Here is a 12,692-nt window from a genome sequence, read left to right on the forward strand (position 1 = left end):
ATGACGATCGGGAGTAGTTTAGGAGGATCCCAGGCAGGAGGCCTGCGCCTCTTTCGATCTGTATCCCAGTTTGTACTAGCCTTCTTAAGGCAAACTTGTTTAACTTATGTCTGTACTCAGATATTGTTGCTTCCGCTGACTCGTCTATGATCGAGCACTTGTATTCGAGCCCTCGAGGCCCCTGGCTTGTATTATGATGCTTGTATGACTTATTTTATTTGTAGAGTTGTGTTGTGATATCTTCCCGTGAGTCCCTGATCTTGATCGTACACATTTGCGTGCATGATTAGTGTACGATTAAATCGGGGGCGTCACAACTTACTTCTTTCGAGAGAAATTCTTTCTCCAGAAAGGACCCATTCTTGGCAACAAAGATCTTGCCTTCGGATCTGAGGTAGAAGGTGTACCCAATAGTTTCTTTTGGGTACCCTATGAAGACGCATTTTTCCGATTTGGGTTCGAGCTTTTCTGGTTGAAGTTTCTTGACATAAGCATCGCATCCCCAAACTTTTAGAAACGATAGCTTAGGTTTCTTCCCAAACCATAATTCATACGGTGTCGTCTCAACGGATTTCGACGGAGCCCTATTTAAAGTGAATGCGACAGTCTCTAAAGCATAGCCCCAAAAAGAAAGCGGTAAATCGGTAAGAGACATCATAGATCGCACCATATCTAACAGAGTGCGATTACGACGTTCGGACACACCATTACGCTGAGGTGTTCCAGGCGGCGTGAGTTGTGAAACTATTCCACATTTTCTTAAGTGTGTGCCAAACTCGTGACTCAAGTATTCTCCTCCACGATCTGATCGTAGAAACTTGATTTTCCTGTCACGTTGATTTTCAACCTCACTCTGAAATTCCTTGAACTTTTCAAAGGTTTCAGACTTGTGTTTCATTAAGTAGATATACCCATACCTACTTAAATCATCAGTGAGGGTGAGAACATAACGATAGCCACCGCGAGCCTCAACACTCATCGGACCGCACACATCAGTATGTATGATTTCCAATAAGTCGGTTGCTCGCTCCATTGTTCCTGAGAACGGAGTCTTGGTCATTTTACCCATAAGGCATGGTTCGCACGTGTCAAATGATTCATAATCAAGAGACTCTAAAAGTCCATCAGCATGAAGCTTCTTCATGCGTTTAACACCTATGTGACCAAGGCGGCAGTGCCACAAGTATGTGGGACTATCATTATCAACCTTACTTCTTTTGGTACTCACATTATGAATATGTGTAGCATCACGTTCGAGATTCATAAGGAATAAACCATTCACCATAGGAGCATGACCATAAAACATATCTCTCATAAAAATGGAACAACCATTATTCTCAGATTTAAAAGAGTAGCCATCTCGAATTAAACGAGATCCCGATACAATGTTCATGCTCAAAGCTGGCACTAAATAACAATTATTAAGGTTTAAAACTAATCCCGAAGGGAGATGCAGAGGTAGCGTGCCGACGGCGATCACATTGACCTTGGAACCATTCCCGACGCGCATCGTCACCTCGTCCTTTGCCAGTTTCCGCTTATTCCGCAGCCCCTTTTGTTTTGCCGGCCTTCTTATCCGCTAAGTACTTAGGGCAGTTCCGCTTCCAGTGACCGCTTCCCTTGCAATAAAAGCACTCAGTCTTGGGCTTGGGTCCATTCTTTGGCTTCTTCCCAGCAGCTTGCTTGCCGGGCGCGGCAACCTCCTTGCCGTCCTTCTTGAAGTTCTTTTTACCCTTGCCTTTCTTGAACTTAGTGGTTTTATTGACCATCAACACTTGATGTTCCTTTCTGACTTCTACCTCTGCTGATTTCAACATAGCAAATACTTCAGGAATGGTCTTTTCCATCCCCTGCATATTGAAGTTCATCACAAAGCTCTTGTAGCTTGGTGGAAGCGACTGGAGGATTCTGTCAATGACCGCATCATCCGGGAGATTAACTCCCAGCTGAGTCAAGCGGTTATGCAACCCAGACATAGTGAGTATGTGCTCACTGACAGAACTGTTTTCCTCCATCTTACAGCTAAAGAATTTGTCGGAGACTTCATATCTCTCGACCCGGGCATGAGCTTGGAAAACCATTTTCAGCTCTTCGAACATCTCATATGCTCCATGTCTCTCAAAACGCTTTTGGAGCCCCGGCTCTAGGCTGTAAAGCATGCCGCACTGAACGAGGGAGTAGTCATCGAAACGTGCCTGCCAAGCATTCATAACATCTTGTTCTGCAGGGAGAACGGGTGCGTCACCAAGCGGTGCTTGTAGGACATAATCTTTCTTGGCAGCTATGAGGATGATCCTCAGGTTCCAGACCCAGTCCGTATAGTTGCTGCCATCGTCTTTCAGCTTAGTTTTCTCTAGGAACGCGTTGAAGTTGAGGACTACGTTGGCCATTTGATCTACAAGACATATTGCAAAGATTTTAGACTAAGTTCATGATAATTAAGTTCAACTAATCAAATTATTAGTGAACTCCCACTTAGATTAGACATCCCTCTGGTCATCTAAGTATTACATGATCCGAGTTAAACTAGACCGTGTCCGATCATCACGTGAGACGGACTAGTCAACATCGGTGAACATCTTCATGTTGATCGTATCTTCTATACGACTCATGCTCGACCTTTCGGTCTTCTGTGTTCCGAGGCCATGTCTGTACATGCTAGGCTCGTCAAGTCAACCTAAGTGTTTGCATGTGTAAATCTGTCTTACACCCGTTGTATGTGAACGTCTGAATAAAACACCCGATCATCACGTGGTGTTTTGAAACAGCGAACTGTCGCAACGGTGCACAGTTAGGGGGAACACTTCTTGAATTTTATTGTGAGGGATCATCTTATTTACTACCGTCGTTCTAAGTAAACAAGATGCAAAACATGATAAACATCACATGCAATCAAATAATAAACGTGACATGATATGGCCAATATCACATAGCTCCTTTGATCTCCATCTTGGGGCTCCATGATCATCTTGTCACCGGCTTGACACCATGATCTCCATCATCATGATCTCCATCATCGTGTCTCCATGAAGTTTCTCGCCAACTATTACTTCTACTACTATGGCTAACGCGTTTAGCAATAAAGTAAAGTAATTTACATGGCGTTTCTTGATGACACGCAGGTCATATAAAAGAATAAAGACAACTCCTATGGCTCCTGCCGGTTGTCATACTCATCGACATGCAAGTCGTGATTCCTATTACAATAGCATGAACATCTCATACATCACATATAGATCATTCATCATTCATCACAACTTTGGCCATATCATATCACAAACCACTTGCTGCAAAAACAAGTTAGACGTCCTCTAATTGTTGTTGCAAGTTTTACGTGGCTGAATTAGGGTTCTAGCAAGAACGTTTTCTTACCTACGTTAAAGCCACAACGTGATTTGTCAACTTCTATTTACCCTTCATAAGGACCCTGTTCATCGATTCCGCTCCAACTAAAGTAGGAGAGACAGACACCCGCCAGCCACCTTATGCAACTAGTGCATGTTAGTCGGTGGAACCGATCTCACGTAAGCGTACGTGTAAGGTTGGTCCGGGCCGCTTCATTCCACAATACCGCTGAAGCAAGAAAGGACTAGTAACGGCAAGAGAGTTGACAAATCTACGCCCACAACAAATTGTGTTCTACTCGCGCAAGAAGAACTACGCATAGACCTAGCTCATGATGCCACTGTTGAGGAACGTTGCAGAAAACAAAAAGTTTCCTACTCGTTTCACCAAGATCATCTAGGAGTTCATCTAGCAACGAGTGATTAGATGCATCTACATACCTTTGTAGATCGCGAGCGGAAGCGTTCAAAAGAACGGTGATGATGTAGTCGTACTCGACGTGATCCAAATCACCGATGACCAGCGCCGAACGGACGGCACCTCCGCGTTCAACACACGTACGGAACAGCCACGTCTCCTCTTCTTGATCCAGCAAGGGAGGGAGGAGAGGTTGAGGGAGATGGCACCAGCAGCAGCACGACGGCGTGGTGTTGATGGAGCTGCAGTACTCCGGCAGAGCTTCGCTAAGCACTATGGAGGTTGAGGAGGTGTTGGGGAGGGAGAAGGAGGCAACCAAAGGCCAAAGCGTTCAGGTATGAAGTCCCTCCTCTCCCCCACTATATATAGGGGTGCCAAGGGGGGGTGGCCGGCCCTAGGAGATCCAATCTCCTAGGGGGTGCGGCGGCCTAGGGGGGTTTCCCTCCCCCCCAAGGCACCTAGGAGGTGCCTTACCCTCCTAGGACTCTTGCCCCCTTGAACCCTAGGCGCATGGGCCTATGTGGGGCTGGTGCCCTTGGCCCATTAGGCCAAGGCGCACCCCCTTACAGCCCATGTGGCCCCCCGGGACAGGTGGACCCACCCGGTGGACCCCCGGGACCCTTCCGGTGGTCCCGGCACAATACCGATAACCCCGAAACTTGTCCCGATGCCCGAAACAGGACTTCCCATATATAAATCTTTACCTCCGGACCATTCCGGAACTCCTCGTGACGTCCGGGATCTCATCCGGGACTCCGAACAACATTCGGGTTACTGCATATACATATCCCTACAACCCTAGCGTAACCGAACCTTAAGTGTGTAGACCCTACGGGTTCGAGAGACAAGCAGACATGACCGAGACGACTCTCCGGTCAATAACCAACAGCGGGATCTGGATACCCATGTTGGCTCCCACATGCTCCACGATGATCTCATCGGATGAACCACGATGTCGAGGATTCTATCAACCCCGTACGCTATTCCCTTTGTCTATCGATATGTTACTTGCTCGAGATTCGATCGTCGGTATCCCAATACCTCGTTCAATCTCGTTACCGACAAGTCACTTTACTCGTACCGTAATGCATGATCCCGTGACCAGACACTTGGTCACTCTGAGCTCATTATGATGATGCATTACCGAGTGGGCCCAGTGATACCTCTCCGTCATACGGAGTGACAAATCCCAGTCTTGATCCATGTCACCCAACAGACACTTTCGGAGATACCCGTAGTCTACCTTTATAGTCACCCAGTTACGTTGTGACGTTTGGCATACCCAAAGCACTCCTACGGTATCCGGGAGTTACACGATCTCATGGTCTAAGGAAAAGATACTTTGACATTGCAAAACTCTAGCAAACGAACTATACGATCTTGTGCTATGTTTAGGATTGGGTCTCGTCCATCACATCATTCTCCCAATGATGTGATCTCGTTATCAATGACATCCAGTGTCCATAGTCAGGAAACCATGACTATCTGTTGATCAACGAGCTAGTCAACTAGAGGCTCACTAGGGACATGTTGGTGTCTGTTATTCACACATGCATTACGATTTCCGGATAACACAATTATAGCATGAATAAAGACAATTATCATGAACAAGGAAATATAATAATAATGCTATTATTATTGCCTCTAGGGCATATTTCCAACAAGAACAACAAATAAAAATTACTTAGTGATAAAGCAAACAAGCACACACGAGAGTATTCACCCCACGCTATGACTCCCCGGCAACGGCGCCAGAAAAATGTCTTGATAACCCGCAAGTATACGGGATAGTTGTAGCCTCTTTCGATAAGTAAGAGTGTCGAACCCAACGAGGAGCTAAAGGTAGAACAAATACTCTCTCAAGTTCTATCGGCCACTGATACGACTCTACGCACGCCTGACGTTCGCTTTACCTAGAACAAGTATGAAACTAGAAGTACTCTGTAGGTGTTGTTTGATAGGTTTGCAAGATAATAAAGAGCACGTAAATAAAAGCTAGGGGATGTTTAGATAAAGAAGTAATAAGGTAAATATAGCGAGTGTGAAAAGGTGGTGGTAGGAGTTGTGAAAGTGTCCCTAAGCAATTGACTACGTTACTAGACCGATAGCAAGTTTTATGTGGGAGAGGCATAAGCTAACATACTTTCTCTACTTGGATCATATGCACTTATGATTGGAACTCTAGCAAGCGTCCACAACTACTAAAAATTCATTAAGGTAAAACTCAACCATAGCATTAAAGCATCAAGTCCCCTTTTATCCCATATGCAACAATCCCCTTACTCGGGTTTATGCTTCTGTCACTCAAGCAACCCACCATAAAAGAATCATGAACGTATTGCAACACCCTACAGCGGGAATCCCTCACTCTTGCGCCACACGGAGGGCACAATAGAACAGCAACATAACCACAAGCAAATTAAATCAATCATAGCAATTCATCAACCACCAATAGGACAACGAAAATCTACTCAGACATCATAGGATGGCAACACATCATTGGATAATAATATAAAGCACCATGTTTAAGTAGAGGGTACAGCGGGTTGCGGGAGAGTGGACCGCTGAATATAGATGGGGGAAGGTGATGGAGATGTTGGTGAAGATGGCTGAGGTGTTGGTGAAGATCACGGTGATGATGATGGCCCCGGCGGTGTTCCGGCACCACCGGAAGCAAGGGGGAGAGAGCCCCCCTTCTTCTTCTTCTTCCTTGACCTCCTCCCTAGATGGGAGAAGGGTTTCCCCTCTGGTCCTTGGCTCCCATGGCGTGGGAGGGGCGAGAGCCCCTCCGAGATTGGATCTATCTCTCTGTTTCTGCGTTTTCAGATTCTACCCCTTCACCGTTTCTTTAATATCCGGAGATTCATAACTCCGATTGGGGTGAATCTTTCGCCCAGTTTTTTCTCGTAAAATTAGCTTTCTTGCGGCAAAAGAAGGGCATCAACCGCCTTACGGGTGGTCCACGGGAGTCCACGGCGTGCCCAGGGGGGAGGGCGCGCCCCCCTGTCTCGTGGCCACCCCGAACACCGTTTCGCGTTGATTCTTCCTCCAAAAAATCCCAAATATTCCAAATATTTCTCCGCCCGTTTTTATCCCGTTTGGATTCCGTTTGATATTGGTTTATTGCGAAACATAAAACATGCAACAGACGGGAACTGGCACTGGGCACTGGATCAATATGTTAGTCCCAAAAATAGTATAAAAAGTTGCCAAAAGTATATGAAAGTTGAATAATATTGGCATGGAACAATAAAAAATTATAGATACGACGGAGACGTATCACAATCCAGCACCTAGGATGTGCTCGATGCGATGTTTCTGGGCTCTAGTTAATCATGTTAGGACAACCAGTTAACTTTCTTAGTTGGAATGTAAGGGGTTTTGTTAGAATAAATCCGAGGCATACCGTTGATCATCCGAGGACCAAGCAATCACATGAGCACGATACCGAGATTTGTTAACGAGGTTCACCGATATGGCTACATCCCCGGGGCCTGACTACGGGCGCTCCTCCCCGAGACACCGTCACAATACCGCACCCCGGCAGCCCGGACGCCGGACACGCCGCCGGCTCCCCCCGCGTGCCTGTGCTATTATGTTGGCATAGGTTACATCGTGTGTCTACCCCCGCTATATAAGAGAGGCCTAGGATACAAGTGTCCTACTTGGACACGACTCCACATCCTATATAAACACGATACAACTACAAGTCCAACTGTAACCTACCTTGTACACTATATTCGACACAACTCCAACAAACTCCACCTTGGCGAATATTCTCCACCATCCTAAATTTGTCCAAGCGTCAAACTTCCATGTACATTGGACTTGAGCTTATCCCATGAGCATCACTGCTACTCCAAAGACTCCATGTGACTCCACCTGCAACTTGTAGTTCCTTCTCTTCTTGACCGCAGTCAACACTCGAGCAAAATTAAGTTCCTTGTTACTCTAGTTTGTGCTCCCAACTTTCAGAGTATCCGTCCAACGCCATCACACACCGATCACTGACCTGCGTGAAAGTGAACAACTCACATATTGGCTGTCACACATAAGAGTTACCTGAACTCAACATCACCGCTCCTTTCTTGACCGCCTGTCTGAAACTTGAAAGAATTTCACCGTTGCTTGTAGTCATCCCGAGTCAAATTCGCAGTTGCTCACCACATGTATGACCACCAGAGCCTTGGCCCGTCTCCATGTCCCCTGCATACCGCACGCCTCGCCGCTATTACCGCGTTGAGCCTCCGTTGTCCCGGTCAAGTCTCAAGGGTCGCGAAACCACACCACTCAACCCCCACTGCAGAGTATCACCGATCATCACCGACTGATGACGAGTTTCACGCTTCCATCAGACCCCTGGGCTCTAGTCCGAACTACGTGTCACTCGATTTTCCCGCTGAATAGGCTTCGACTCTCTGTCGACTTACACCATAGCCCCTCAATCAGCACCGAGTGAAGTCTTCCAGACCCCAGCTCCACCTTGAACATGACTCCATGGTAGATGATCAGTCCATCCAAGCGCCTCATCGACTTCAAGCTTCGTGTATACACCACCTTAAATCAATCCCGCGCCATAGTCTTGTCGAAGCCACACAAGCCCTCGGGGCCCGCGCCACATGTTTCCACGCCCAGAAGTCGGTCACCATCAGCATCACGCTTTTATGTCGTCGTCGCCGATCCCACCACCGTCTTCTGTACCAACCGACTTGCGTCGATCCGTCGGACTGTTCAGTCCGACCCAGCCGAACTCGTTCGACTGTACGACATGCTCCAGACTCGACAAGCCTTGTACGCACATCGCTGTCCACGCCACACACACGGTCCAAGCTATTTCAGCAAACTTGACCTGAAAAATTCTTCCATGCAAAGTTGACCCCACTGGATTCGTTGTGCACAATTTTTTCTATCTTCTTTTGCTAGTAGCTTCTTCTTGCATGGCGTAGACCCTCCTTTTTTTTCTCTCAAACAAATCTCCGTGCCTTTGATTCCTTCGGCTTAAGACATACCACACGTATCAGTACCAACTCCGTATCGTCAACGCCTGGCCGCTGCTCGCCTCGGTAACCCAGCCCTCACGGCTGCACAAGGGCCTAGCCCATCAAGATATGCACAAAACCAGCCACCTGGGCCAGCCCGCCACGTCCTAGGCATGCCCACGAGCCACGTTGACTACAGCTTCCCTGCATGGCTGCAACCCACCACCAACGCTCGAGTTGGTCCGCGGCGCTTCGAGTCCGCTAGCTGCTACACGCCCGTACGCGACGCCCGCTGAGTGATTGCGAGTGTCCGCCGCGCCTGCTATCCGATCTCGCCGAGAACTCCCTGCCGATCGCTTCTTCCAAACACGACGCCATCTTTCCGAATCTTCAATTCGAGCAACCTTGATCCACCGACGCGACAACTTCGCTGCCATGTCTCCAATCACACACGTTGCACTTTGTCAGATCCCATTGACAGCTTTCACGTGCTCTTCTCTAAATCAATGATCCGCAGCCTTCGAACAACCTAGCTCATGATACCACTTGTTAGAATAAATCCGAGGCATACCGTCGATCATCCGAGGACCAAGCAATCACACGAGCACGACACCGAGTTTGTTAACGAGGTTCACCGATATGGCTACATCCCCGGGGCCTGACTACGGGCGCTCCTCCCCGTGACACCGTCACAATACCGCACCCCGTCCGCCCGGGCGCCGGCACACGCCGCCGGCTCCCCCCGCGTGCCTGTGCTATTATGTTGGCATAGGTTACATCGTGTGTCTACCCCCGCTATATAAGAGAGGCCTAGGATACAAGTGTCCTACTTGGACACGACTCCACATCCTATGTAAACACGATACAACTACAAGTCCAACTGTAACCTACATTGTACACTATATTCGACACAACTCCAACAGGTTTAAATTGCCCAAACCGTCGGGCCACTGTTCACGAGACTATTGCTGCTACTTCTTGTCATTTGGCTTGCCTCCAGGAGACAAAACTTGAGGTTATGGACCAGTTCACCACCTCTTTCCTGGGAGGGGCCAGGCTCAAGAGCTTTGCCCACCGGCCGGCGCTGGGAACTAGGGGCAGCATCCTGCTTCTTTGGGACGATGACGCCGTGCATGTGTCTAATGTTGTGCTCTCCGTCTACTGCCTCTCGGCCATTGTCCTCATCCGCGAGTCCGACGTTTCTTTCAAGATCACGGCGGTTTACGGCCCTTCAAATTCTTCATGCAAAAAGGCCTTCTTTGCGGAGCTCCTAACTCAAAAGCCACCTCGTGGGATCAAATGGCTTGCCCTGGGTGACTTCAACCAAATTCACCGTGCTCGCGACAAGAATAACCGAAATTTCAATCGTGGCCGTATCAACCGCTTCCGTAACACCCTCCACGCGTGCGAGCTCAATGAGATTCACCTGCAGAACCGCCGGTTCACTTGGAGCAACGAGCGAAACAACCCCACCCTTTTGCAAGCTTGACTCATATTTCTGCAATGCGGACTGGGACCTCGCATTCGGCACGCATGTGATGCATGCTCTCTCCACTTTTCTTTCGGACCACTACCCTCTCCTTCTCGCGGACGACAGCGGGCCAAGGAGTCCGTGTCGCTTCAAGTTTGAGAATTTCTGGACCTCTATGCCGGGCTTCCAGGAGGTGGTGGACAAGGCTTGGAGTGAGATATGCTCTCATCAGGAACCTTACCAGCGGGTCTTCCACAAGATGAAAAAAGTTAGTGTGAGGCTCGCAGAGTGGAGTCGTAAGCTGTTCTCGAAGGCAAAGCTTCACTTGCATGCTGCGCTTTTGGTGATTCTTCGCCTCGATATCGCCCAGGAGGATCGGGAGCTCTCGCCAGAGGAGAAAGACCCGAGGGCAAAGCTAAAGAGGAGAGTGATCAGTCTGGAAGTCCTTGAAAGAGCAAGGAGAAAGCAGTGCTCGAGGATCTCCAACCTCAAGGAGGGAGACGCCAACACGAAGTTTTTTCATCGGAGGGTGAATGCGCGCCGGAGAAAGAACCACATCCATAGAATCAAGCACAACAGTGGTTGGGTCACCGGGCATGAGCAGAAAGAGGCCTTGATGCATGAGCATTTCACCGGCGTCATGGGGCGTGGGGCTTGCCACCTCGTGGACTTCAACTGGGAGGTGCTTGACTTCGGTGACCACGACCTTTCCGACCTTGACAACCTCATTCCCCAGGAGGAAGTGAGAGCCACCATCAACGATATGCCCAACGACAAAGCTCCCGGCCCGGACGGTTTCATGGAATATTCTTCAAGAAATGTTGGCCCACTATCAAGTCTGACTTCATGCTGGCCATTCATTCGTTCAACAATTTGCATTCGGCTAACCTCCACTGGCTCAACTCCGTGAACATCGTGCTTCTCCCCAAAAAAGAGGGGGCAGAGGAGATTACCGATTACATGCCTATAAGCCTCATCCACGCCATTCCCAAGATCATCGCGAAGGTCCTTGCTTTGAGGCTTGGGCCTCACATGCACGCCCTCATCTCCAACGCTCAGAGCGCTTTCATCAAAAGGAGATGCATCCATGACAACTTTATGTATGTAAGGAGCCTTGCTCGCCGTCTCCATAAAAGCAAAACACCGGCCCTGTTATTCAAGCTTGACATCCGCAAGGCATTCGATTCGGTCAAATGGGAGTACATCATTGACCTTCTGCAGTGGAGGGGATTTCCTCCGCGCTTTCGAGAGTGGATAACCGCCTTGCTCCGTTCTTCCTCCTCGTGGATCCTTCTCAACGGGGTCCCAGGTCCTTTTATCAGGCACGGCTGTGGCTTCCGGCAGGGAGACCCGGTCTCGCCGTTGCTCTTCGTCCTTGCCATCGACCCGTTGCAACAAATCCTCGACCTCGTGACCAGGCGTGGGCTGTTACACAAGCTTAGAGGGCGTCGTGCCATGCTCGGCACATCCCTATATGCCGACGACGTTGCGGTCTTCATGGCCCCTATTAAGGAAGATATTGACAACTTTGCTCAGATCCTCAACTGCTTTGGCAAGGTCACTGGCCTTTGCACTAACTTTCATAAAATCTCGGTCGTCCCAATCCGGTGTGGCGGCACCAATTTGGACCATATCCTTGCAGCCTTACCGGCCTCCCGAGCTTCTTTCCCGATCACATACTTGGGGCTGCCTTTGTCGGTTCGGCAGCTGAGGCGCGTCGACTTCCAATTTCTTGAGGACTAGGTGGCGGCCAGGTTGGTGCCATGGGACGGTGAGAATATCACCGCCATTGGGTGAGGGGCGCTTTGTCAAGTCTGTGCTCACCTCTCAGGTCATTTATCACATCATCGCCCTTAGGCCTCCCACAAGCACCCTGCTGAACATCGCAAAGTTGGAAAGGGCTTTCCTATGGGCGGGTACCAATAAGACAACTGGGGCCAAGTGTAAGGTTAATTGGAGCTCTGTCTGTCGGCCGACTGACCTGGGAGGGCTTGGCATCCTGGACTTGGCAAAGTTTTCGAGAGCCCTTCGGCTTAGATGGCTGTGGTTCAAGTGGACTGAGCCTTCTAAGCCGTGGATTGGAATGGACATCCCTTGTGACGAGCTTGACCGAGACCTCTTCTATGCCTCTACATGCATCACCATTGGCAACGGGGCATGTGCGCCATTTTGGGACTCACCTTGGGTTAATGGCGAGAAACCTTCCAGCATAGCAGCTCTCATCTTCGAGGCTTCCACCAGGAAGAATTGGAAGGTCCAGGAGGCCATGCATGCGGACGCGTGGCTGTCCAAAATCAAGCTCCCCATCAACTGGACAATGGGACATGTCCGGCATCTCGTTACTCTTTGGGCTCGGTTGAGGGCCATCACCCTTGTGGTGGACACCGTTGACACCATCTCTTGGAAACACACCAACAACGGAATCTACTCCGCCACCTCCGCGCACAATGCGCAACTGCTTGGGACTGTCAGCTCGCCCT

Source organism: Triticum aestivum, chromosome 4B (assembly GCF_018294505.1).
Source record: "Triticum aestivum cultivar Chinese Spring chromosome 4B, IWGSC CS RefSeq v2.1, whole genome shotgun sequence".
Taxonomy (NCBI): domain Eukaryota; kingdom Viridiplantae; phylum Streptophyta; class Magnoliopsida; order Poales; family Poaceae; genus Triticum; species Triticum aestivum.